Source organism: Nyctibius grandis (genome assembly GCF_013368605.1).
Source record: "Nyctibius grandis isolate bNycGra1 chromosome W unlocalized genomic scaffold, bNycGra1.pri SUPER_W_unloc_2, whole genome shotgun sequence".
Taxonomy (NCBI): Eukaryota; Metazoa; Chordata; class Aves; order Nyctibiiformes; family Nyctibiidae; genus Nyctibius; species Nyctibius grandis.
The window spans coordinates 1,930,971-1,955,678 of record NW_027167473.1 but is presented as its reverse complement, the minus strand read 5'-3'; the positions used below and the strand labels follow the sequence as shown (position 1 = coordinate 1,955,678).

The 24,708-nt window shown below is 45.9% G+C and overlaps 1 long non-coding RNA gene across 1 annotated transcript; it reads left to right on the top strand.

The window, feature by feature from the left end:
- The first annotated feature begins 746 nt into the window (after nucleotides 1–746).
- Nucleotides 747–12,258, top strand: LOC137677198 (uncharacterized). The gene is made up of 3 exons (XR_011050237.1): nucleotides 747–832; nucleotides 10,409–10,554; nucleotides 11,823–12,258. It is a non-coding gene; the product is annotated as an uncharacterized lncRNA (long non-coding RNA).
- Nucleotides 12,259–24,708: the final 12,450 nt, after the last annotated feature.

Below are 24,708 nucleotides of genomic sequence, written 5' to 3'. Positions count from 1 at the left end.
CCTATCCCCACAAATTAGGAATAAACCCTTTGGTAATTTTTGCTTTCAGAACCATTTAAGGGGATCCCCACTAGACATGTATGAAAGGATTGTTCAGGTTGAGCTAAGGAGGCACAAAACTGCGTCTGGTTCAGGCTCTACATCAGAGTCACCCAAATGTTGTGACTCCCCTTCCACGGTGTCGGTGGAAGGACTATCGGTTGATGTTCTCTTGTCAGCTCCAGGATCCAAAGCAGGCTTAACACAGCTGGTGGGAAACTGTAGAGGGGTTTTTGGAGCAGAATGGTCATGTAATGAGCCAGAAGTATGAGAGTATGGAGTGAAGGCCTAGCTGCGTGAGAAGATTCATGTAGTTAGTGTCAACAAGCCGACCTTGGAGAGATGAGGAAAAACAGCAGCTGAGCAAACAAGAATTGAGGGAGTAGCCGGTGGGAGCCGAACACAGAGGAGAAGAAACAAGAACTGATGGAGCCAATTAAGGAAGGACCAGTGGCAGAGCAGTGACCAATCAACACATCAAAGAAGAGTATGTTTAGTAATATTAACGAATAGCAATGCACATGCTTACAGCCAGGGAAAGTACAAAATGTATAAAAGGGACAGCTTATGCTTAATAAACGTCTTCACTTTGATTCACATTGGATTTTGTGGAGGCGTGTTCCTTCTCCTCAGATGGTGACCCTGATGAGACGCTGATCGACGGCAAGTTCGGGGAATAGCCCAGAAGGAGGTGCACCGGCTGGAGTACGGCTCAGCAGGTCTGAAGACCGGGGCGAGACGGAGGACGACTCGCAAGAAAAGAAAAGAACGTTGCAACGGGACACTTAGTGAGGTGAGCAGCCGGGGGAAAAAGGAGATGGGCCAAAATATTTCTAAAGAAGAAAGTGCAATAGTAAGGCTTCTCCTACATATCCTCTCTAAGAGAGGAGTGAAATATGATGAGCATTTGCTCCGGAGACTGTTAGTTTGGTGTCGAGAGCATGGGTTCCCTTCGGACCCCCAGAGCGCTTTTAAGGTGGACACTTGGGAAGATATTGGAAAGGGTTTATGGGACGCGATAAGCAGTGGGGAAAAGGAGGCAATAGAACTGGCAACTGCATGGAGGGCTGTTCTTACTGCTCTTCAAGAAATGAAAGCAGAGAGGGCTGTTGCAGCAGGGGCTTTTACAGCTCTGCGTCCAACAGAGGTTAACCCTGGGGCGAGAGGTCTTCGTGTTTTTGGTCAGCCGCCAATACTGTTTTTTTCAACCCCCTCCGCACCACCAGAAGAGCAGGAGAAAGTTGAAATATCCCCTAAACCAACAGGGGAGCCCCCTAAACCGGAGGAAATGGAGGTTGATGAGCATCAGCCCGAGCCCACCCTTCAAGCCTCTGCGAGCCGCCAATCTCGCAAATCGTGCTGAATACGAATATCCCCCTCTGCCCCCGTCGTCTCCCCCATCGCCTGCCGGCGGTCCAGGGAAATTTAAGGATCCGGTGGCTTGGGCGGAAAAATTGTTAGCAAAATTACAAGACCTGGAAAGACAGACGACCTTAACTGAGCGACAACATAAGGAGGAGCAGAGGAGAGAAGAAGAAAGGGAACGCCTACGCGGGGGGGCCAGGGGGGGTGCTGAGGCGGCTGGGACTAGCCGAATGAGAAGCATGGATGGGAATGTTGGTATGCACTCTGTCATGGGGGACGGGGGAGGAGACGATCCGCGATTACGGTGGCGAGGAGTTATACAGAATGCGCTAGTGGAGGGGGAGATTCTGCCCACAGCTTTCCCAGTTATTTTGGGAAATCAGAGAGAACCACCGCGCTGGGTAGGATTACAGTGGGAGATTGTTAAGGAGGCACGGAAAGCGGTATAACAAAATGGGTTGCATGCACCTTATACCCAAGCATTTATAAATAGTATCTTTATGTCTACGCTTTTAACACCTTTTGATTTTAAGCAATTGATGGCGATGATTTTAACCCCGATGCAGGAACTCTTGTGGCGGACGAGGTGGTATGACACAGCACAGGCTGCAGCGGTGGAAAACCTGGGGAGGGGAGATAATGATCCACTTTTAGGGATAACATTTGACCAACTGGTGGGAGAAGGGCAGTTTAGTGATCCACAATGACAGGCACGACTTAGACCAGAAGCCTTGGCACTTACTGCCACCTTAGCCCGAGAGGCTTTTAAAACCCTCCCAGAAGATGGGAAAGTAATTCCTGCCTATACAAAAATAAGGCAAGGTCCATCTGAGCCTTATATGACATTTTTAGAAAGATTGTGTGAAGCATTGGAAAGGGCATCGCTGACTGATGTAGCTCGAGAGGCGTTGCTAATGTCGTTGGCAGTTGACAATGCTAATCCTACTTGTAAGCGCATTTTACAGACATTACCCAAAAATTCTAGCCTGGCAGAAATGATGGATGCGTGTGAGCACGTAGGAACAACGGAAGAAACAGCAGGATACATGGCGTCAGCCTTTGCGGCTGCGGTGAAACCTCTAGTACGATCAGGGAGAGGCGATCAGGGACCAAAATGTTACAACTGTGGCAAACCGGGACACCTTAAGGCTCAATGCCGAGTAAAAAGTCACGAGTTTGCAGGGACCTGCAATCGCTGCCGGAAATACGGTCACCGTGCAGATGAATGCCGATCTAGATTCACTAAGCAGGGAACTCGGCTGGGAAACGGGGGGGGGGGGGGGGCGAGCGCGAGGAGACCCAGCGCGATGACACAAAACAGGTCTTCCACCCGGGCTGCCTGGATGGCGTCGCCGCCGCCACAAGAGGGAGTGCTGGGGTGGACATTGCCACAGCAGTAGAGGTGACTCTGATAGACCCGCAAGTACAATGTATACCCACCGATATGAAAGGCCCACTGGGTCACGGGTTGAGTGCCTTACTTATCGGGCGATCCTCTACGACCCGAAAAGGTCTTTTCGTTTTACCCGGTATAATCGATGCCGATTTTACAGGGGTCATATCTATTATGGTATGGACCCCCCTGCCACCAATTCATATACCCAAAGGAGAAAAAATTGGACAACTGGTCCCCTTTAAATCAGCTGTGCCCACAGCTGGGAATCAGATAAGAGGGGTTGGGGGTTTTGGATCAACAGGCCAGGCTGACATTTATCTGGCAATGGATATCAGCAAGGCAAAACCAACGGAACGGGTAACACTAAAAGAACCTGGTGGGAAAACTTGCGTGGTCATTATGCTGATTGATACTGGAGCAGACGTTACAATAATCAGTCAAGCAGCATGGCCTCATTCGTGGCCATTGGAGATCCCCCCTACGCCCATTTTGGGGGTCGGGGGAATACAGACCACTAAAATCAGTACAAATGTGATTTGTTGCAAATTGCAGGATGGGAGTACCTGTACAGTAAGACCATATGTGATGCCTGTCCCCATTTGTTTACTGGGGAGGGATGCATTAAGTCAATTAGGGGCACGTTTGGTAACTAACAGTGAGGGTTTTTAGAGGCGGCCATTGATGAAGGGCGACCAATCCTAAAACTAACCTGGAAAACAGAAACCCCAGTTTGGGTTGATCAATGGCCGCTGTCTGCAGAAAAAATCGCCCACCTTGAAAGCTTGGTACAGGAGCAACTGGAAAAAGGTCATATTGAGCCCACAACAAGCCCATGGAACACCCCAATATTTACTATTCCGAAAAAAAGTGGCAAATGGCGTTTGTTACATGACCTTCGAAAAATCAATGAGGTCATGGATGATATGGGAACCCTACAACCAGGGCTCCCATCCCCCAATATGATCCCTAAAGACTGGGACATTTTAATCATTGACTTAAAAGATTGTTTCTTCACCATCCCTCTGCACCCTGATGACTATCAGAAATTTGCTTTTTCGGTGCCATCAGTGAACAAAGCTGCACCTATGAAATGCTATCATTCGGTTGTGTTACCACAGGGAATGAAAAATTCACCGACAATGTGTCAAATGTATGTGGCCTGGGCACTTGCTCCTGTGCGAAGGAATTTTCCAAATTTGATCATATACCATTATATGGATGACATTCTAATAGCAGGGAAACAATTGGATAAAAAACAACTGATTAATACACTGCAGACTGAACTAGCAAAAGGTGGATTGCAAATAGCCCCAGAAAAGGTACAACAGGAGGAAAACTGGAAGTACCTTGGGTGGGAAATTACCAAAACAACTGTTAGACCCCAAAAACTAGAAATTTGTGTGAATATCAGTACTTTAAATGATGTACAAAAACTGTTGGGAGACCTCAATTGGGTGCGAACCCTGTGTGGTCTCACCAATGCTGAATTGGCACCTTTGATGCAATTGCTAAAGGGAGGAGGCGGCGCAGATGCCCCCCGCACATTGACACAGGAAGCTGAGCAGGCATTGAAACACCTGAGTACCAAAATAGCTATGGCATACACTCACCGTTGGGACCCAGATTACAGTATTGGAGTATTGGTTATCACAGAATCACAGAATGTTAGGGATTGGAAGGGACCTCGAAAGATCATCTAGTCCAATCCCCCTGCTGGAGCAGGATTGCCTAGACCATATCACACAGGAACGCGTCCAGGCGGGTTTTGAATGTCTCCAGAGAAGGAGACTCCACAACCTCTCTGGGCAGCCTGTTCCAGTGTTCGGTCACCCTCACCGTAAAGAAGTTTTTCCTCATATTTATGTGGAACCTCCTGTGTTCCAGCTTGCACCCATTGCCCCTTGTCCTGTCAAGGGATGTCACTGAGAAGAGCCTGGCTCCATCCTCATGACACTTGCCCTTTACATATTTATAAACATTAATGAGGTCACCCCTCAGTCTCCTCTTCTCTAAGCTAAAGAGACCCAGCTCCCTCAGCCTCTCCTCATAAGGGAGATGTTCCACTCCCTTAATCATCTTCGTGGCTCTGCGCTGGACTCTCTCTAGCAGTTCCCTGTCCTTCTTGAACTGAGGGGCCCAGAACTGGACACAATACTCCAGATGCGGCCTCACCAGGGCAGAGTAGAGGGGGAGGAGAACCTCTCTTGACCTGCTAACCGCACCCCTTCTAATACACCCCAGGATGCCATTGGCCTTCTTGGCCACAAGGGCACATTGCTGGCTCATGGTCATCCTGCTGTCCACTAGGACCCCCAGGTCCCTTTCCCCTACGCTGCTCTCCAACAGGTCTGTCCCCAACTTGTACTGGTACATGGGGTTGTTCTTGCCCAGATGCAGGACTCTACACTTGCCCTTGTTATATTTCATTAAATTTCTCCCCACCCAACTCTCCAGCCTGTCTAGGTCCCTCTGAATGGCTGCGCAGCCTTCTGGTGTGTCAGCCACTCCTCCCAGTTTTGTGTCATCAGCGAACTTGCTGACAGTGCACTCTATTCCCTCATCCAAGTCATTAATGAATATATTGAATAGTACTGGTCCCAGTACCGACCCTTGAGGGACTCCGCTAGACACAGACCTCCAACTGGACTCTGTCCCATTGACCACCACTCTCTGGCTTCTTTCCTTCAGCCAGTTCACAATCCACCTCACTACCCGATCATCCAGACCACACTTCCTCAGTTTAGCTGCGAGGATGCTGTGGGAGACTGTGTCAAACGCTTTACTGAAATCAAGCTAGACCACATCCACAGCTTTACCATCATCTATCCACCGGGTTACGTCCTCATAAAAGGCTATCAAGTTGGTTAAGCATGACTTCCCCTTGGTGAAGCCATGCTGAGTGCCCCTAATGATCCCCCTATCCTTGATGTGCCTAGAGACAGCATCAAGAACAAGTTGTTCCATCACCTTTCCGGGGATGGAGGTGAGGCTGACCGGTCTATAGTTCCCCGGGTCCTCCTTCTTGCCCTTTTTGAAGACTGGGGTGACATTCGCTTTCCTCCAGTCCTCAGGCACCTCTCCCGTTGCCCACGACTTAGCAAAGATGATGGAGAGTGGCCTAGCAATGACCTCCGCCAGCTCCCTCAGCACCCACGGATGTATCCCATCAGGGCCCATGGATTTATGGACGTCCAGATTGTTTAATTGGTCCCTGACCCAGCCCTCATCTACCAAGACAGATTCCTCCTCTATCCTGACTTCTTCTGGGGCCTCAGGGGTCCGGGGCTCCTCAGGACAGCCTCCAGCAGTATAGACAGAGGCAAAGAAGGCATTCAGTAACTCCGCCTTCTTTTTATCCTCTGTCTCCAGGGCCCCCACCTCATTCATCAGTGGGCCTACATTGCCTCTAGTGTTGGCTTTACCTGCAATGTATTTGAAGAAGCCCTTTCTGTTGTCCTTGACCTCTCTTGCAAGGTTTAATTCCAAGGAGGCCTTAGCTTTCCTAGTTGCCTCCCTACATCCTCTGACAACAGACTTATATTCCTCCCAAGTGGCCAGCCCCTCCTTCCATGACCTGTACACCCTCTTCTTCCACTTGAGTTTGCCCAGCAGTTCCCTGTTTAACCATGCAGGTCTCCTGGTACCCTTCCTTGACTTCCTACCTGTTGGGATGCTCTGATCTTGAGCTCGGAAGAAGCAGTCCTTGAATGCTAACCAACTATCTTGGGCCCCCTTACCTTCTAGTACCCTGTCCCATGGGATTTCCCCTAGCAATTGCTTGAAAAGGCCCAAGTTGGCCCTCCTGAAGTCCAGGGTTGTGATTCTGCTAGCTATTCTGTTCCTGCCACATGAGATCCTGAACTCTACCATCTCATGGTCACTACAACCAAGGCTGCCCTCAACCTTCACCGCTTCAACCAGACCCTCCTTGTTAGCGAGGATAAGATCCAGCAGTGCTCCTCTCCTAGTTGGCTCATCCACCATTTGCATCAGAAAGTTATCATCAATGCACTGGAGGAACCTCCTGGACTGAGGATGGCTGGCTGAGTAGGCCTCCCAGCAAATATCAGGGTAGTTGAAATCCCCCATGACAACCAGGCCCTGTAATTGAGCGACTGCTCTCAGCTGCCTGTAGAAGGCCTCATCACCCTCCTCATCCTGATCTGGTGGCCTGTAATAGACACCCACAACAGTATCACCCCTGCCAGCCTGCCCCTTAATTCACACCCACAAACTCTCAACTCGCTCCTGATCCGCCCCTGGACAGAACTCAATACATTCTAGTTGCTCACTCACATAAAGAGCAACTCCACCACCTCTCCTTAGTGGCCTGTCTTTCCTGAACAGGACATAGCCATCCATGACCACATTCCAGTCATGCGAGGCATCCCACCAAGTCTCTGTAATTGCCACTAGATCATAGCCCCCCGACCGAACACGGATTTCTAACTCCTCCTGTTTATTCCCCATGCTGCGTGCATTGGTGTACAGGCATTTCAGGGAGCGAGCTGAGCACACCGATTTCACCCCAGGGGGATGGGGGGCCTCCTGGTCTACCTCAACACTAGAGTGTTGCCCCAGTGGTGCAAGCCCAGCTACTACCCCATCCCCCTTCGAATCTAGTTTAAAGCTCTCCGAATGAGCCCTGCTAATTCCTGTCCCAGAACCCTTTTGCCCCTACAACATAAACCTTTCCCATGTATCACTGTCACGCCTGTTGTCTTATAAAACCAGCCATTATCAAAGAACCCAAAGCCCTGCCTGTAGCACCAGTCTCGTAGCCAGGCATTAATAGAGAGAATCCTACTATTCCATCCCACGTCATCACCTGAAAATGGAAGGAGGGAGGAGAAAACAACTTGTGCCCCAGACTCTTTCACCAACCGTCCTAGGGCCTTGTAGTCTTTCTTCATCCCCCTCAGACTACGGGATGCAGCTTCTTCCCCACCTGTCTGGAAGATCAGCAGCGGGTAGTAGTCTGTGGCCTTCACCAGGTTGGGGAGTTTCCTGGTGATATCCCTGATTCGGGCTCCAGGCAGGCTGCAGACCTCCCTGTGATGGGGGTCAGCTCTGCATATTGGGCCCTCAGATCCCTTTAGGAAGGAGTCTCCAACCACTAAAACTCTTCTCTTCTTCCTTGTGGAGGAGGTAGCTATACGCCAGTCAGGTTTTTCTGACTGTGGTGGGACCTCTGATATAGGTTGCCTCTCCACCACATCCCCATTGGACTGGCTGTATTCCACCAGGGCTTCATATCTATTGCTCAGAGGCACCTGTGGAGGCAAGGAGGGCACTCGCCTTTTGCCACGGCCATAGGCTTGCCTCCACTCACTCCTCTCCTCTAGGTTACTGTTTTCCACCTGAGAGGGGCAGAGTACAGTTGTCCCTCGATCCTGGGAGCTCTCTGGCAGGTGCTCCCATTTTTGTTGCAGGGAAGGCAGAGCCTGGCTCCACCAGTTTATCTCCATTTCAGCCTCCCGAATGCTCCTAAGCCTTTCTACTTCAGCTTGAAGCCTTTCAACCTGGCTTTGCAGCTGTGCCGCTCGGCCGAGCGGATCATCTACCTGCTCACAGCGCACACAGCCCCCTGTCACCACAGAGACGCTGTAGCATTCCCTGCAGCCGGCAACCTGCACCATCGCCTTCTTCTGTGGGAGCTCTGTCTGGGTTCCCACATCCATTTTGGTCTTCTTCCGCCGGGTAGATACCATTGTTCTTTCACTGAGCTGGGAAATGCCTGCTGGTGACACCCCTGGTTCACAGCTCCTTGGTGCCTTCCTCGCCTTGTGCCCTGGGAGGGAGTCAGGGCCCTCCCCAACGAGCTGTAAACGACTGCAGCCTCTCCTGCCCTGGGACACACCCAGTCACTGCTGACTCACACAGTCACTGCTGCCTCCCCCTCTCCCCCTGGGCAGGGACTAGTCCCTGTCCTCCAGGAGGCTCTTTATCACCCGATCACAGGGGGTGGTGCTACACACCCTCCTCTCCTGATTCGTTGCCAGGAACTCCCGGGTCCGGGGTAGGGGGGGAAGCAGCTCGGGGCTGCTTCTCGGGGGGCCAAGAGTATGAAAACCGCCCGGTTACAGCCCGATGTTGCCCTCACCTCAGTCGCTGCCGCCGCTGTCGCTGCTGCCGCCTCTGTCAGCTGCGTTATCAATCACGATCGCCACCCCCTGGCATTAATTATGCAGTGGGTGACTGACAAGGATCCTCTACATGTGCTGGAATGGATCTTTTTGCCTATGCAACCAAAACGTACCATCACTACGAAAGTAGAGGCCATAGCACAACTTGTAATGAAAGGAAGGCAGAGGGTTGTAGAGATAGCAGGCGTCGAACCTGCTTTTTTGGTTATTCCACTGGTTGCAGAGTATCTACAATGGGCATTACAAAATTCCATACCATTACAAGTTGCGTTATTGGATTATAGGGGCGAGTTGAAGGTACATCTACCCCCTCACAAATACTTCTCTGTGCTGCAATTGGGTCAATGGGAAGAATTACCAAAAAGGTCAGAACGTCCGGTCAGTGGTGTCACCGTTTTTACAGATGCTGGAGGCAAAGCCCAAAAAGCAGCACTAACATGGCTAGACAATGGGAAGTGGCATGATGTAATTTTATCTGACATTCAAGGGCCTACACAACAATTAGAATTGCGAGCTGTGGTGGAGGTCTTCCGGCGATGGAACACAGCACCTGTTAATGTGGTATGTGACTCTTTATATGTCGTAGGGATTGTCCAGAGGATGGAGCGTGCTCTGCTCAAAGAGATAGCTAATGAACAACTATACCAACTTTTTCATGAATTATGGCTTTTGCTGACAGAGCGACTGCATCCATATTTCATCACACATATCCATAGTCACACAGGACTCCTGGAAGACTTAGCTGAAGGCAATGCTCGGGCAGACAAACTTGTCGCACCTGCCTGGGCTGCGCCTTCAATTGATCGCTTCGCTCAAGCACAACGATCCCATGCCTTTTTCCATCAATCTGCTAAGGTACTGCGGCGTCAGTTTGGGCTACGCAGTGCAGATGCACGTGGGATAGTCCAGTCCTGTCCAGACTGTCAACATCTTGGGGGTGGTTTAGCACCTGGTGTCAACCCCCGCGGTACTGGACCGTTGGAGATATGGCAAATGGATGTAACACACATGCATTCTGCTATTGCAGCCCTGGGCATTCCACAGACGATTAAAACGGACAATGGCCCAGGCTATGTGGCACGTGCCACACAGGACTTTTTCCAACTGTGGGGTATAACACATGTAACGGGCGTCCCACATTCACCAACGGGACAAGCTATTGTGGAGCGCATGAATCAAACTCTGAAACACCTTTTACAAAAACAAAAAGGGGGAGAGCCAGGGCTATCTCCTCCTGACAGGTTGTGTAAAGCGCTTTATGTACTAAACTTTTTACGCTTGCCACAGGACTACTCTGTACCCCCAGCGGTAAAACATGGTGCAGGGTTAAAGGGAGGTATGGAGGATTTTCAGAAAGAACAGGAACAAGCCAAAGTGATGGTAAAAAATGGGGTGACTGGTGTGTGGGAAGGTCCAATGAAATTAATAACGTTGGGTCGAGGGTATGCATGTGTCGTTACAGATACAGGAGCCAAATGGGTACCAGCTAAGTGGGTGAAGCCGTGGCTACAAAAACAACCCGAACTACAGGAGCCAACTCAGGATCTGCCTCGGAACACTGACCTCTCGAGAGATCCAGTGCCCTGACTGCGGGAAGTGTGAAAAAAGGTTTGCGTGGGAGGTATAGAAAAGGGAGCAAAAGGCGCAGTCATGATGAAGCAAGGGGTTGTTTTTTCTGTGTTAAGCCTGCTTTGGATCCTGGACCTGACAAAAGGTCATCAACCGATAGTCCTTCCACCGACACCGTGGAAGGGGAGTCACAACGTTTGGGTGACTCTGATGCGGAGCTTGAACCAGACGCAGTTTTGTGCCTCCTTAGCTCAGCCTGAACAACCCTTTCATACATTTCTAGTAGGGGTCCCCTTAAACAGATCTGAAAGTAAGGAGATAGTGGCAGGGTTGAATGTGCTGAAACAGAGCCTCTGTGAGAATGCAATGAAATGTGGCGAACATTGGGATTTATGGGACGATAGCTTGCCTGTCAGTCCCTTAGAGCCCCAAGAACTTGACATCCTAGGAACTTTAGAGGCAGAATCCTGTGTGTTTTTCAATTACACAGAGGGATCAAACATTTATCAGAACGACATAAAGAGATTACAAAATGTCACACCCAGTAATCCATTGTGGCAAAATGAATCTATCTGGTGTACAAACGTAGGGCGCAGTCGAACAGAGCCAGCACCGGATTTGGCCATGCCTAGAAAATTACCGGAAGGTTTATTCCTAATTTGTGGAGATAGGGCTTGGCCAGGGCTGCCCAGTAAAAAACTGGGAGGTCCGTGTACCATAGGCAAATTAAGCTTACTAATGCCTACACGAAAGGTCATATTAAACCACACTAACCTACACAAGATTAAAAGAAGTGTCACTACCTTAGGGAAAGAATGTAAAGATGAGGTAGAACTATGGTCTAGGACCAAAGTAGTTCTTTCTTCTATTTTTGCACCGGGTGTGGCTGCTGCACAAGGACTAACACAATTGCAAAATTTAGCTTGCTGGGTTGCAAAAAGAGCTGATCAAACTTCTAGAATTTTAGGAACATTAGCCAATGATGTAGATAGTATCCGACATGCTACCTTACAAAATAGAGCTGCTATAGATTTTTTATTATTAGTGCACGGTCACGGATGTCAGGATTTCGATGGGATGTGTTGCATGGATCTGAACGATCACTCCAAGTCAATTCATAAGCAGATCAAAGAGCTCATGGATGCCACACAGAAAATACGGGAACAGCATGGGTTCCTGGATGACTGGTTGGGTAATTTGGGAATTGGAGGGTGGCTGGTCGGATTGATTAAAATGCTATTGATGGGATTGTTTGTGATTTGTATTATCATGCTTGTATTACCGTGTTTATTCTCCTGCTTGCAAAGGGCCCTGCAGCGGACAATAAACACGGCCTTTCTGGCTCAAGAAAAGAAAGGGGGAATTGTAGAGGGGTTTTTGGAGGAGAATGGTCATGTAATGAGCCAGAAGTATGAGAGTATGGAGTGAAGGCCTAGCTGCGTGAGAAGATTCATGTAGCTAGTGTCAACAAGCCGACCTTGGAGAGATGAGGAAAAACAGCAGCTGAGCAAACAAGAATTGAGGGAGTAGCCGGTGGGAGCCGAACACGGAGGAGAAGAAACAAGAACTGATGGAGCCAATTAAGGAAGGACCAGTGGCAGAGCAGTGACCAATCAACACATCAAAGAAGAGTATGTTTAGTAATATTAACGAATAGCAATGCACATGCTTACAGCCAGGGAAAGTACAAAATGTATAAAAGGGACAGCTTATGCTTAATAAACGTCTTCACTTTGATTCACATTGGATTTTGTGGAGGCGTGTTCCTTCTCCTCAGCTCCTTATCTCCTGCTAAAGTTAAATGGTTAAGTACATAAACAGCTTTTGCAAGTCTCTCAGAAGGTTCAGTCTCCTCTCCCCCTTTTTGTTTTTGCAGAAGCTGTTTCAATGTACTATGAGCACGTTCCACAATCGCCTGACCCATAGGCGAATGAGGAATCCCAGTGATATGTGTAATACCCCATAGTTGACAAAATTGACGAAAAATCTGTGAACAGTATGCTGGTCCATTATCAGTCTTAAGTTGTTGTGGAACCCCAAGACTTGCAAAGCAAGCAAGTAAATGTCATTTGACATGACGACCTGTTTCCCCAGTTTGTGTTGTTGCCCATATTACATGTGAAAACGTATCAACAGATACATGAACATATTTGAACCTTCCAAATTCTGCAATGTGAGTAACATCCATTTGCCACAGTTGCAACGCACTCAGTCCTCGAGGATTTACCCCTATTCCAATTCCCATGCCAATTTTCTGACAACTAGGACAAGCACTGACCAATTCGCGTGCTTGTGCCATGGTGAGGTGAAATTGTTTCGCTAACATTTTCGCTGATTGATGAAAGAATTGATGGGATAGGTGTACTTGTTCAAATAAATTTGGTGATATTTGCGTATAGGACACAAGTGTGTCTGCTTTATTATTTCCAATGCTCAAATCTTGATCAAATTGATGACTACGAATGTGGGTAACAAAATAAGGTACCTCCCTGAGGTTTATTTCCTGATGCAACTGTAGCAAAATGGTGTAAAGTCGCATATTTTTCACTGGTCGTATAAAAGCTCTTTCAATTCGATTTACAATGCCTGCCGCATAAAGAGAGTCTGTTACAATATTTACAGGTAAGTCCTTCCATTTTATAAAGACCTGGTATATTGCAAAAAGTTCAAGTGTCTGCAATGAATCCTCAGTTTGTCCTGAGAATTTGCAATGTCTCCATTGTCCATCCTTTTGCCAGGTAATAACTGCTGAATGTGATCGCTTTCCTGCATCAGTAAAAACAGTTAGTCCAGTCACAGGTATCTCTGATCTGATAGGTTATTCCTCCCAATCCTGTTTGCAAATAAACTGTAGCTTTTTATCTTTTGGCAAATGTGTTAACAATTGTCCAGTAAAGTCCTGTAAGGCCGCTTGAAAAATAGTTGACTGATTTGTTAACCACTGTAGATATTCCTTCTTGATAGGTAAATAGATATAATCTGGGTCTAGTCCAGTAATGTCTAGTCCGGTAATGTCTAGTCTGGTCGAGCATTGCCTTCTGCAATAAACCCAGGCAAATTAGTATGATTTCTTACATGTAAAACATAAAACAATGCAGTTCAGTTTTGAATTTCTTGCCACAGAGCTCACAGCAATTCAAAAACACACTGATTACATATATGCTCTATAACAGATCTGTCCAATTGCTTTACAATGCCAGCTACGTATGCTGAATCAGTAACCAAATTAAAGGGAATGGGAAAATTCTGAAATACTTCTAATACAGCTCGTAATTCTACCACCTGAGGTGAACCCTTTTTTTGTACTACCATAGATTCCCACTTGCCGTCAGAATACCAGACAAGGCCCGCCTTGCCTGTTTTCCCAGATCCATCCGTAAAAATGGTAATTCCATCCACAGGAGTGTCTGCACACCACACTCCTGTGGCAATTGGAAGTTCCGCACTCAATTTTATAACAGGATGGGAGGGCAAGTGGTAAACAACCTGTCCCGAGAAATTCTCCATGGCTGTTTGCAAAGCAAAGCTATTAGCCATACACCACTCAAAATACTGAGTTGCAATAGGAACGGTTAGTGATGCAGGATCTCTGGCCACAAGCTCCCAACATCGCATCCGACCTTTGATGATAATCTGTGCCAATAGCTCTGCAATCGTGCCATTCCAATATATGTAATGAATTTGATTATTCTGAATTCCATTGACCAATTATTGCATACGGAATTTGCCTATCAAACAAAGTGATAATTTGTATTTCCTAATTCAAATCAATACGATGTACAAATTTGGAATGTAGCCTGCTTTCTACTTCTGTAATCAGTTGCTGTACCTCTGCAGTAGTCTGTCGTGGTGCTGTTAAAGTTGTGTCCCCTGCTAACAATTGGAATAGAGGCTGCAATTGTGACGACGCAAGCCCCAAGTACGGCCGCAGCCATAACTTGACCCTTATGTCCCACATCTGTACTCGTTCCACAACGGCTGTTTGCCACAGGTCCAAGGCTTGGCAGCCGCGCAGGTTAATCCTGCATGGAAACACCAGTCCTGCGCTCCCTGCGGTTCGGGCTGCGAGTTGACTGCTTAGGCCTGGAACTGGTTGGGAAGATTCATTTGTGTCAGCACACAGTTTCTCCCCACGTTCTTTCTCCAGTTTCCCTGCACTCTGCAGCTGGTTGTTATCAGCTGACCTTGAGCATTATACCGAGACCTGCACAGCTTCACAAAATGCCCTAGTGTAGGGGCCTGTACCGTGGGAAAGTTATAGAGAGAACATACCAGTACACTGTTATGCAACAGCATGAGATAGCAAGAAAGCATAGGGATGTGGCTTGCTTAAGTTTATAGTAAGTATCCAATTAGAACAGTAGAGGTGGCACGCAGCCAGATTTTGGACAATACTTGTAGCCAATAGCTTAGTGTGTAACCGTTACATAAGAGAGTATGTAGGTTATAAAAGTGTGTGTTAACCAAAATAAAGAAGCTACTAGAGCACCATATTGGTGTGCTGTAGTTCCTTCCTCGCACGGACCCCAACACCCTAGCTTCCCACAGCAATGACACATCAAAACAGAGTTATCTCTCCTACTCAGCTTCAACTTCTTAAGGCAGTTTTTCTTAAAGTGACCTTCTTGCCCGCACGTATAACAACGATGAACTACCTTAACTGCCGCCGCGAAAGCTTTTGTTAAATGCTCCATCTGAAACATGGTGGTTCCTACTTTCCCGCAAGCATCCATCAGCTCAGTTAAGGTGGGGTCACGATTTGCCATCCCTGCAACAACTTTCCTGCAGTCCTCATCTGTGTTGTCCCTCGCTAACTGTAACAACAACGCTTCTTTTACAATTTTCCAATCTAATGGTTGCCAAATATTTCTCCCCTCAGGACCCGCACCCACAATCACTGGATATGCTTGTGGAATTATAACCCCTTCTAATAACGCATCTCGAATGATCCCTTTCCATTTCACTCCTCCCCCCTCTTCCCCTGTATACACGGGCGGACGCTGACCCTCTCCCTCACCTCCCACATTACCAGATGGACACAGACCTCCCCCCCCGCCCTGATCTAAAGGTGGAGTAGGGAATTGCAAAGGAGGTTGAGGTGGCCCTAATACTTGTCCCGAACACAGAGGGGGGTTTTGGGGGAGACATAGTCACGTGTCCCGAGGCGTTGGCTGAACGGTGCTGCTGCAATTCCGTCTTTAATTCTTCCAGTCATCTACCAAGCTCTGTCATGTCAATTTCGTGTCCATTTCGTGATGGTAACGGTCCTTTAAATCCTTGTGACTCTGGTACTGCTGACTCCATAAATGGCGACTTTAACAGTGGTCGTTTAGCGCCGGAATGTGAACTTTGTTCAACAGACTCGGGAAACGGCGAATCCGGTAAAGGTGGATACAAAGCAGGTTTACCCTCCTTCTCGTCCTCATGCTCAGCCTCATCCGTAGAGAGATCAATGAGAGGAGGAGGGGGTTTCGGAGGGGGTTTCGGCCAAGTCTCCTGTTCAGCATCTGAATCAATTAGTCCAAATCGAGTTCGTGTTTTAGGGCGCACTACCGGTTCTGATGGATCTGTATCTATTTTACTCGCTCCCCGCTCCTCAGCTTTTTTCGGAGCCGTCCGTACCCACGGTGATAAAGGAGCTGCCACTGGTACAGCCACCGGGGCCGTGGGAGGTTTTGGTCCCGCAAACAGTGAGGGGGTAGTAGGCGCCTGCGGTCCTAAAGCCATAAAAGCTGTATGTGTGATTTCTCTCTCTCCTTTTATTCCTTTTAACGCTTCGCTAACCAGCCTCCATGTAGCAGACAATTTATAGGCTTCCTTATAACCAATTGACACCGCATCCCAGAGAGAGTCACCAATCTTCTCCCATAAAGGCACTTCAAAGACATCATTAGAGGTTGTAAAATGTCCTTTATCTTTTGCCCAGGACAGTAACTGCTTTAATGCAGCTTCATCGTATTTAATTCCTCTCTCAGAGAGTATATGTTGGAGGAGTTTCACCACTGCCACTTCTGTCTTGGTCAGGGTAGACCCCATTCCTCCCCCAGCTGCCTGGGAAGCCCTACCCAGGTTTTCCTTTGCTAGCAAAACTCGGGCTTACCGCATCCGTTCCTGCCGGTGCGAAAATCCAGTGCCGGGGCAGCACTCTACAGCTGGTTCCTCTCACCCTTCCTTTCGGGCTGTTGTCCGCTGCTTCTCTGCAGTCTCCGTCCGAAGGCCCCTGGTCCGGGGTCAGGTCCCTGTTCGGGCGCCATTTGAGTCCGTTAATTTGAGAGGGCACGGAGTAACTGCACGCAGACCAATATGATCGTTAAGCAGATCTCCTTTATTTGCATATCTGAGGGTACATTTATACTATTCTATGTTTGTACACGCTCTGTGTACGTGTCATCTCTATTATGATTGGTTAGTATGCTTTGTTCACACGCCTCTATATTAGTTCTGATTGGCTTATGCTAAAAAGCTGTATCTTGCAGGTGCAGCATTCTTTCTTATTTTTCAACTTCCCTATATCTTGTTTGTCTCATAGCCAAGGGCCTCAACTTCCCCCATCGCTTGTTGGTCTCATAGCCAAGGCCCTTGTCCTGTATTATGATTGGTCAGTTCATCACCACCCCATTCCCACCCCCTGGACATGCCTGGACATGGCTCGTTCAGTACCTCGTTCCCACCATTGTCCCGTGGGAACCCCACAAGACTGGTGCTAACCCAAGGTTCTCAGAGGCTCTACAATCAGCAATGCCACTGGTCTCTCTTCTTCATACTTTCATTTTATGTTTCTATAACTTGAACAAAGCTGTATCCAAATTATTCAACCCTAATAGGGAGCTAATGAGGAAGAAAATAAATAACCATCTCCTGCACCTATTTCTCACTAGTTTTATGCTCTGTCCTGTTTTCCTTCAAACAATGAAAGACTGTTCAATGTCTACTGCTTTTCTTTTCTTGTTTCTCCTGTTTCCCAGATCAAAAAAAAAAAAGGGCGAGGGAAAGGTAGAAAAAGGTAGAAGTAAAAGGTACCCAAAACACACTAGTGCCCCAAGAAAACAACCATCTCACAATAAAGCTGGACATTTAGCAGCTGAATGGTTAACGGTTTTGTTTCTGCCTTTTTTTTTAACAGATGTTCCAGACAACATTAAATGGGAGCTAGAAAGAGGGGGAGGCAGAGAATGAACTTTGGTGCATTATGGATTTTTTTTTAAGCATTTCCTTCTCCCTAAGAGCAAAAAAGCTGTGATCGTTTAAGTATTTGCTTTTTAAAAATAAAGTTTGCAGCTTTTGCCAAACTAATTAATCCATTCTTTGAAAACCTTTGAAAAAGCATATTTTTTCAGTCATACTTGAAGTTTGATTTTTTCCCCAAGAATTTCAACAAAAATGCAAATTAATTTCTCCCTTTACAATGAATTCTTCTTAACTATTCAGATGTGTGCCACAAAGTAAGTTAGTGTTTCAAATTTACAATTCTTAAACTTTCAGAACTAAATACATTTATTTTTCTCAATAATTAGGAAAACAATCACTCATTTCTTCAGGAATGGTGTTATCCATATTCTGCAAAAACAATTTTATAATTTGCCAATGACAATATCAAGTAATGATAATGCAGCTGTTCACGCTAAAATTCAAATACTTCTTCACAGTATAAAATAATATTATCAAATTTAATAAAATGCTTTCTAAAACTGCATTTGGGAGTATATTCCATAGTGAATAACTAAAAGTCAACCACATTCCCAATGAATGTTCCAGTTTTCTGACTATGCAGATATTTGATGTTTTACAGTTCCCTTATGTAAAGCCCGGACTGCAACGTGGAAAAATCAGTTAAATCAGTTAAAATTTTGAAGGAAAAGATAACCTTAGATGTTTACAATGACAAAATTTGAAGTAGCAATAGATGTCTCCCATACAGCATTGGTGAGGATCCTCATGTAGGTGAGGATTTCCAGTGCAGATGCCATTTCTGTGAAGGATGAGGAAACTGGCACATCCCTTTGTGGTTCTAATACAGGAAAGGCATCCTAGAGAGCAAAAACAGGAACCTCTCTTTTGCAATGTGCAACACAATGCCCAATCTTTTTCAGACAGTTTTTTCATTCACCTCAATTCCAAAACAGTATTGCAATGAAAATAATTCTTTAAGATTTTCTCTTATTCATCTGCCTAAAATTTATGGTTTAATCTGCTTTTACCAATGTTTGCTGTGTGTTGAGAAATAAAAATTGTATCCCAGGTTTCTGTTTAAAAATTGCAGCATTTCATCTCTTTTACAAGCTCAGGTATAAAGGTCATTTATTTTTCTTTCTCTGCTATATGCCTGTTTTGTTTAGTCACTGTATACCCAATAGCAAAAGTCAAAACAAACAGAAAGAAGATTTATCAGATTGTGAGTAAATTGAGACTAAACAATGTCCTTGTGAAGGCTACATAGTCCAGCACTCTGATAAAAAATGAAGGTCCGGTAGGCCATGACAACTTCCAGCATTCTCTTTATGCAAACTGTTAATAAATCCAAAGGCACTGAAGTAAGTAGGGATCTTCCTGTTGATTTCAGGAGGATTTGCATTAAATCTGAACAGAACAAGTGAATGATTTTAACAAAAATAAATGTTTAAGGATAGCACATTTCAATTATTAGATGCAATAAACAGATAAGACGACGACATACAATTTCTTTAATACACAAAATGTTTCAGATCTCAGTAATTCAATGAAAATTTATTTATAAAATGATACAGTATCTCAGTCCTCTAGAACTCGTGCAAATCTGTTACTCCAGTAATAGTGCACAAATGTAATCAGCTTATTTTCTGCTCTAAATATACCTAAATGTTAGAAAAGCATTTTTACCTATTAAGAAGAAAATTACAAGTATTTCCACTAAAACTAGAAAGAAGAAATACAAATTAAAATAACCACCATTGACTTAGCAATAAAGTTTACACAGGACACTAGAGTTCCTGATACTACAAATAATAGTTTGAGCCACTTTGTCAGAAAAAGGTACTACTTCAAAGGCTACAAGAAAAAGTACTACAACACACAGCTTAAGTGTATAGTCAATAAATTAAGTTCTAAATCTCAAATATTTTTATATATTTATATATAAATAATCCACTTTCAAAAGCTTTTGAAAGCTAATCAGTAATTCAGGGCATACTCCGCAAGCAAGCTCCATTTCTCTATAATAGAAGTGCCAAGCCTAAAGTCGTGACAGACCTGGGCCCATAAGCAGAACTGGGAAACTTGGATGTCCAATTCTTAAGAAAGCTGGAGGTGCTAAATCAGAAGTTCTGGGAGACAGCTACAGAGATAGTTTGTGCTGACAGGGCTTCTTTTCACATTATCAGAGGTAATTTTTCTTTCAGTACATCAGTCCCACAAATACTTTGGCCTCTACTACAACGTATCATAGAAATGATGAGGAATAACAGCAATAAGCAAAGCAAGAAGAAAAATACAAGATGATTAATAGACTTCTCATATTTCTGACTAATGGAACCATGCATTCATATTCATATACATATTAATAGTCAACAAAACAGGATATATAGTTTCCTTTAAACTGTAAGGAAATTCAGTAATAGCCCAAATACTCCATTTTTTTAAGCGGAGATAAAATAAAATAGCACTCACTCTAAAACCATGGCTTGAACCTCTCTCTCAAAAACCTTGTTGTTAAGCATGTGAAAATAACTTTGCTTTATTTTGTTTCTCAATATCCTACTCTATTTTTAATTGGCAATTGTAGGTAGATTAGGGTATGGCGACCGGAAAATCTCTGGCTGTAACGGAAGGTAGGCGTGGCGAAAGGAGCAGGATGTGTCATTATCGTGCGAGTTCATACGGGACAAGACGACTATATAAGGCTGTTGCGCAGTTAAATAAACGCCATTTGTTGCATCCTCACATTGGTGTCAGTGCTCAATGGCCCTGGGGTGCGGATAGCCTCAGGCCAGCCAGCAACCGAACGGAGCTTGCCGCAGACAAGCGGCAACAAGTGGTGACCCCGACGTGATTGCTGGGCTGGCGGACCGCAGGCGGTCGGAGTGGGTTCGCGAACCATGGAAACCTTGATAAAGGTGATTTCGTTACTGGGCGGGGAATTTAAGATTTCTGTGAAATCGAAAGACGTAGCCCAGTGTGTGGACCGTCTCGTTAAAGGGGGGGGCGGTGGCAGGACCGGCTGATTGTTTACAGCCGAATACCTGGGAGCGGTGCTCGATGCAGCTCGCTGAGCGAGCTATGGCAGCGGGTTCTGCCAAAGAATTAAAAACATGGGGAGTTATCTTGTGGCTGCTACGGACTGCGCGGGAGGACTGGGCGACATGGGATGCGGCTCGGACGTGTTTACATGGGGTCTACCCTGACCAAGACAGAAGTGACAGTGGTGAAACTCCTCCAACATATACTCTCTGAGAGAGGAATTAAATATGACGAAGCTGCATTAAAGCAGTTACTGTTTTGGGCAAAAGATAAAGGACATTTTACAACCTTTAATGATGTCTTTGAAGTGCCTTTATGGGAGAAGATTGGTGACTCTCTCTGGAATGCGGTGTCAAGTGGTGATAAGGAAGCCTTTAAATTGTCTGCTACATGGAAGCTCGTTAGTGAAGTGTTAAAAGGAATAAAAGCAGAGAGAGAAGTCACACATACAGCTTTTATGGCTTTAGGACCACAGGCGCCTACTACCCCCTCACTGTTTGCAGGACCAACACCTCCCACGGCCCCGGTGGCTGTACCGGTGGCAGCTCCTTTATCGCCGTCGGTACGGACGGCTCCGAAAAAAGCTGAGGAGTGGGGAGCGAGTAAAATAGATACAGATCCATCAGGACTGATAGTGCGCCCTAAAACACAAGCTCGATTTGGACTAATTGATTCAGACGCTGAACAGGAGACTTGGCAGAAACCCCCTCCGAAACCCCCTCCCTCTCATTGATCTCTCTACGGATGAGGCTGAGCAGGAGGACAAGAAGGAGGGTAAACATGCTTTGTACCCACCTTTACCGGATTAGCCATTTACAGAGTCAGCAGTACCAGAGTCACAAGGACTTGAAGGACTGTTACCATCACGAAATGGACACGAACTTGACATGACAGAGCTTGGTAGACGACTGGAAGAATTAAAGACGGAATTGCAGCAGCATCGTTCAGCCAACGCCTCGGGACACGTGACTATGTCTCCCCCAAACCCCCCTCTGTGTTCGGGACAAGTATTAGGGCCACCTCAACCTCCTTTACAACTCCCTACTCCACCTTTAGATCAGGGCGGGGGGGGAGGTTTGCGTCCATCTGGTAATGTGGGAGGTGAGGGAGAGAATCAGCGTCCGCCCGCGTATACAGGGGAAGAGGGGGGAGGAGTAAAATGGAAAGGGGTCATTCGAGATGCGTTATTAGAAGGAGTTGTGATTCCACGGGCATATCCGGTGATTGTGGGTGCGGGTCCTGAGGGAAGAAATATTTGGCAACTGTTGGATTGGAGGGTTGTGGGAGAAGCATTGCCACTATAGTTGGCGAGGGACAACACAGGTGAGGACTGCAGAGGGGTTGCTGTGGGGATGGCAAATCGTAACCCCACCTTAACTGAGCTAATGGATGCTTGTGAGAAAGTAGGAACCACCACATTTCAGATGGAGCATTTAGCAAAAACTTTTGCGGCGGCAGTTAAGGTAGTTCATCGTTGTTATACATGCGAACAGGAAGGTCACTTTAAGAAAAACTGCCTTAAGAAGTTGAAGCTGAGTGGGAGAGATAACTCTGTTTTGATGTGTCATTGCTGTGGGAAGCTGGGGCATTTTGTGAAGCTGTGCAGGTCTCAGTATAATGCTCAAGGTCAGCTGATAGCAACCAGCTGCAGAATGCAGGGGGGGGAACCGTATGCTGACACAAATGAATCTTCCCAACCAGTTCCAGGCCTATGCAGTTAACTCGCAGCCCAAACCGCAGGGAGCGCAGGACTGGTGTTTCCACACGGGGTTAACCTGTGCGGCTGCCAAGCCTTGGACCTGTGGCAAACAGGGATAATGCTAATGCTGATTGTCAAAAGATCATCGAAGCTTTACCTGGAAAAACAGATTTGAATGCTATGATAAAGGCATGTGCAAAAGTGGGTACTGTGGAACATAAGGCTCAAGTTATGGCTGCGGCCGTACTTGGGGCTTACGTTGTCACAATTGCAGTCTCTATTCCAATTGTTAGCAGGGGACACAACTTTAACAGCGCCACGACACACTACTTCAGAGATACAGCAACTGATTACAGAAGTAGAAAGCAGGCTACATTCCAAATTTGTACATCGTATTGATTTGAATCAGGAAATACAAATTATCACTTTGTTTGATAGGCAAATTCCGTATGCAATAATTGGTCAATGGAATTCAGAATGATCAGATTCGTTACAGAGCTATTGGCACAGATTATTCATCAAAGGACGGATGCGATGTCGGGAGCTTGTGGCCAGAGATCCCTGCATCACTAACCGTTCCTATTTTGCAGCTCAATATTTTGAGTGGTGTATGGCCAATAACTTTGCTTTGCAAACAGCTATGGAGAATTTCTTGGGACAGGTTGTTTACCACTTGCCCTCCCATCCTGTTATAAAATTGAGTGCGGAACTTCCAATTGCCACAGGAGTGTGGTGCGCAGACACTCCTGTGGATGGAACTACCATTTTTACGGATGGATCTGGGAACACAGGCAAGACGGCCTTGTCTGGTATTCTGATGGCAAGTGGGAATCTATGGTAATACAACAAAAGGGTTCACCTCAGGTGGTAGAATTACGAGCTGTATTAAAAATATTCCAGAATTTTCCCATTCCCTTTAATTTGATTGCTGATTCAGCATATGTAGCTGGCATTATAAAGCAATTGGATAGATCTGTTATAGAGCATACATGTAATCAGTGTGTTTTTGAATTGCTGCGAGCTTTGTGGCAAGAAATTCAAATCCGAACTGCATTGTTTTATGTTTTACATGTAAGAAATCATACTAATTTGCCTGGGTTTATTGCAGAAGGCAATGCTCGAGTGGACTCTTTGTTTTTTCATCCTAAAACAACACTTTGTACCAGAGTGGAAGCAATAGCACAATTGCTTATCAAAGTACATAAAAGGATTACAGACATTACCGGACTAGACTCAGATGCTATCTATTTACCTATCAGAAAGGAATATCTACAGTGGTTAACAAATCAGTCAACTCTTTTTCAAATGGCCTTACAGGACTTTACTGGACAATTGTTAACACATTTGCCAAGAGATAAAAAGCTACAGTTTATTTGCAAACAGGATTGGGAAGAAAAACCTATCAGATCAGAGATACCTGTGACTGGACTAACTGTTTTTACTGATGCAGGAAAGCGATCACATTCAGCAGTTATTACCTGACAAAAGGATGGACAATGGAAACATTGTAAATTCTCAGGAATTTACTGAGGACTCATTGCAGACACTTGAATTTTTTGCGATATATCAGGTTTTTGTAAAATGGACCAATAAGAAATATGCGACTTTACACTATTTTGCTACAGTTGCATCAAGCAATAAACCTCAGAGAGATACCTTATTTTGTCACCCACATTCGTAGTCATCAATTTGATCAAGATTTGAGCATTGGAAATAATAAAGCAGACATACTTGTGTCCTATACGCAAATATCACCAAATTTATTTGAACAAGTACACCTATCCCATCAATTCTTTCATCAATCAGCGAAAATGTTAGCGAAACAATTTCACCTCACCATGGCACAAGCACGTGAATTAGTTAGTGGTTGTCCTAGTTGTCAGAAAATTGGCATGGGAATTGGAATAGGGGTAAATCCTCGAGGATTGAGTGCGTTGCAACTGTGGCAAATGGACGTTACTCACATTGCAGAATTTGGAAGGTTCAAATATGTTCATGTATCTGTTGATACGTTTTCACATATAATATGGGCAACAGAACAAACTGGGGAAACAGGTCGTCATGTCAAATGACATTTACTTGCTTGCTTTACAAGTCTTGGGGTTCCACAACAACTTAAGACTGATAATGGACCAGCATACTGTTCATAAATTTTTCGTCAATTTTGTCAACTATGGGGTATTACACATGTCACCGGGATTCCTCATTTGCCTATGGGTCAGGCGATTGTGGAACGTGCTCATAGTACATTGAAACAGCTTCTGCAAAAACAAAAAGGGGGA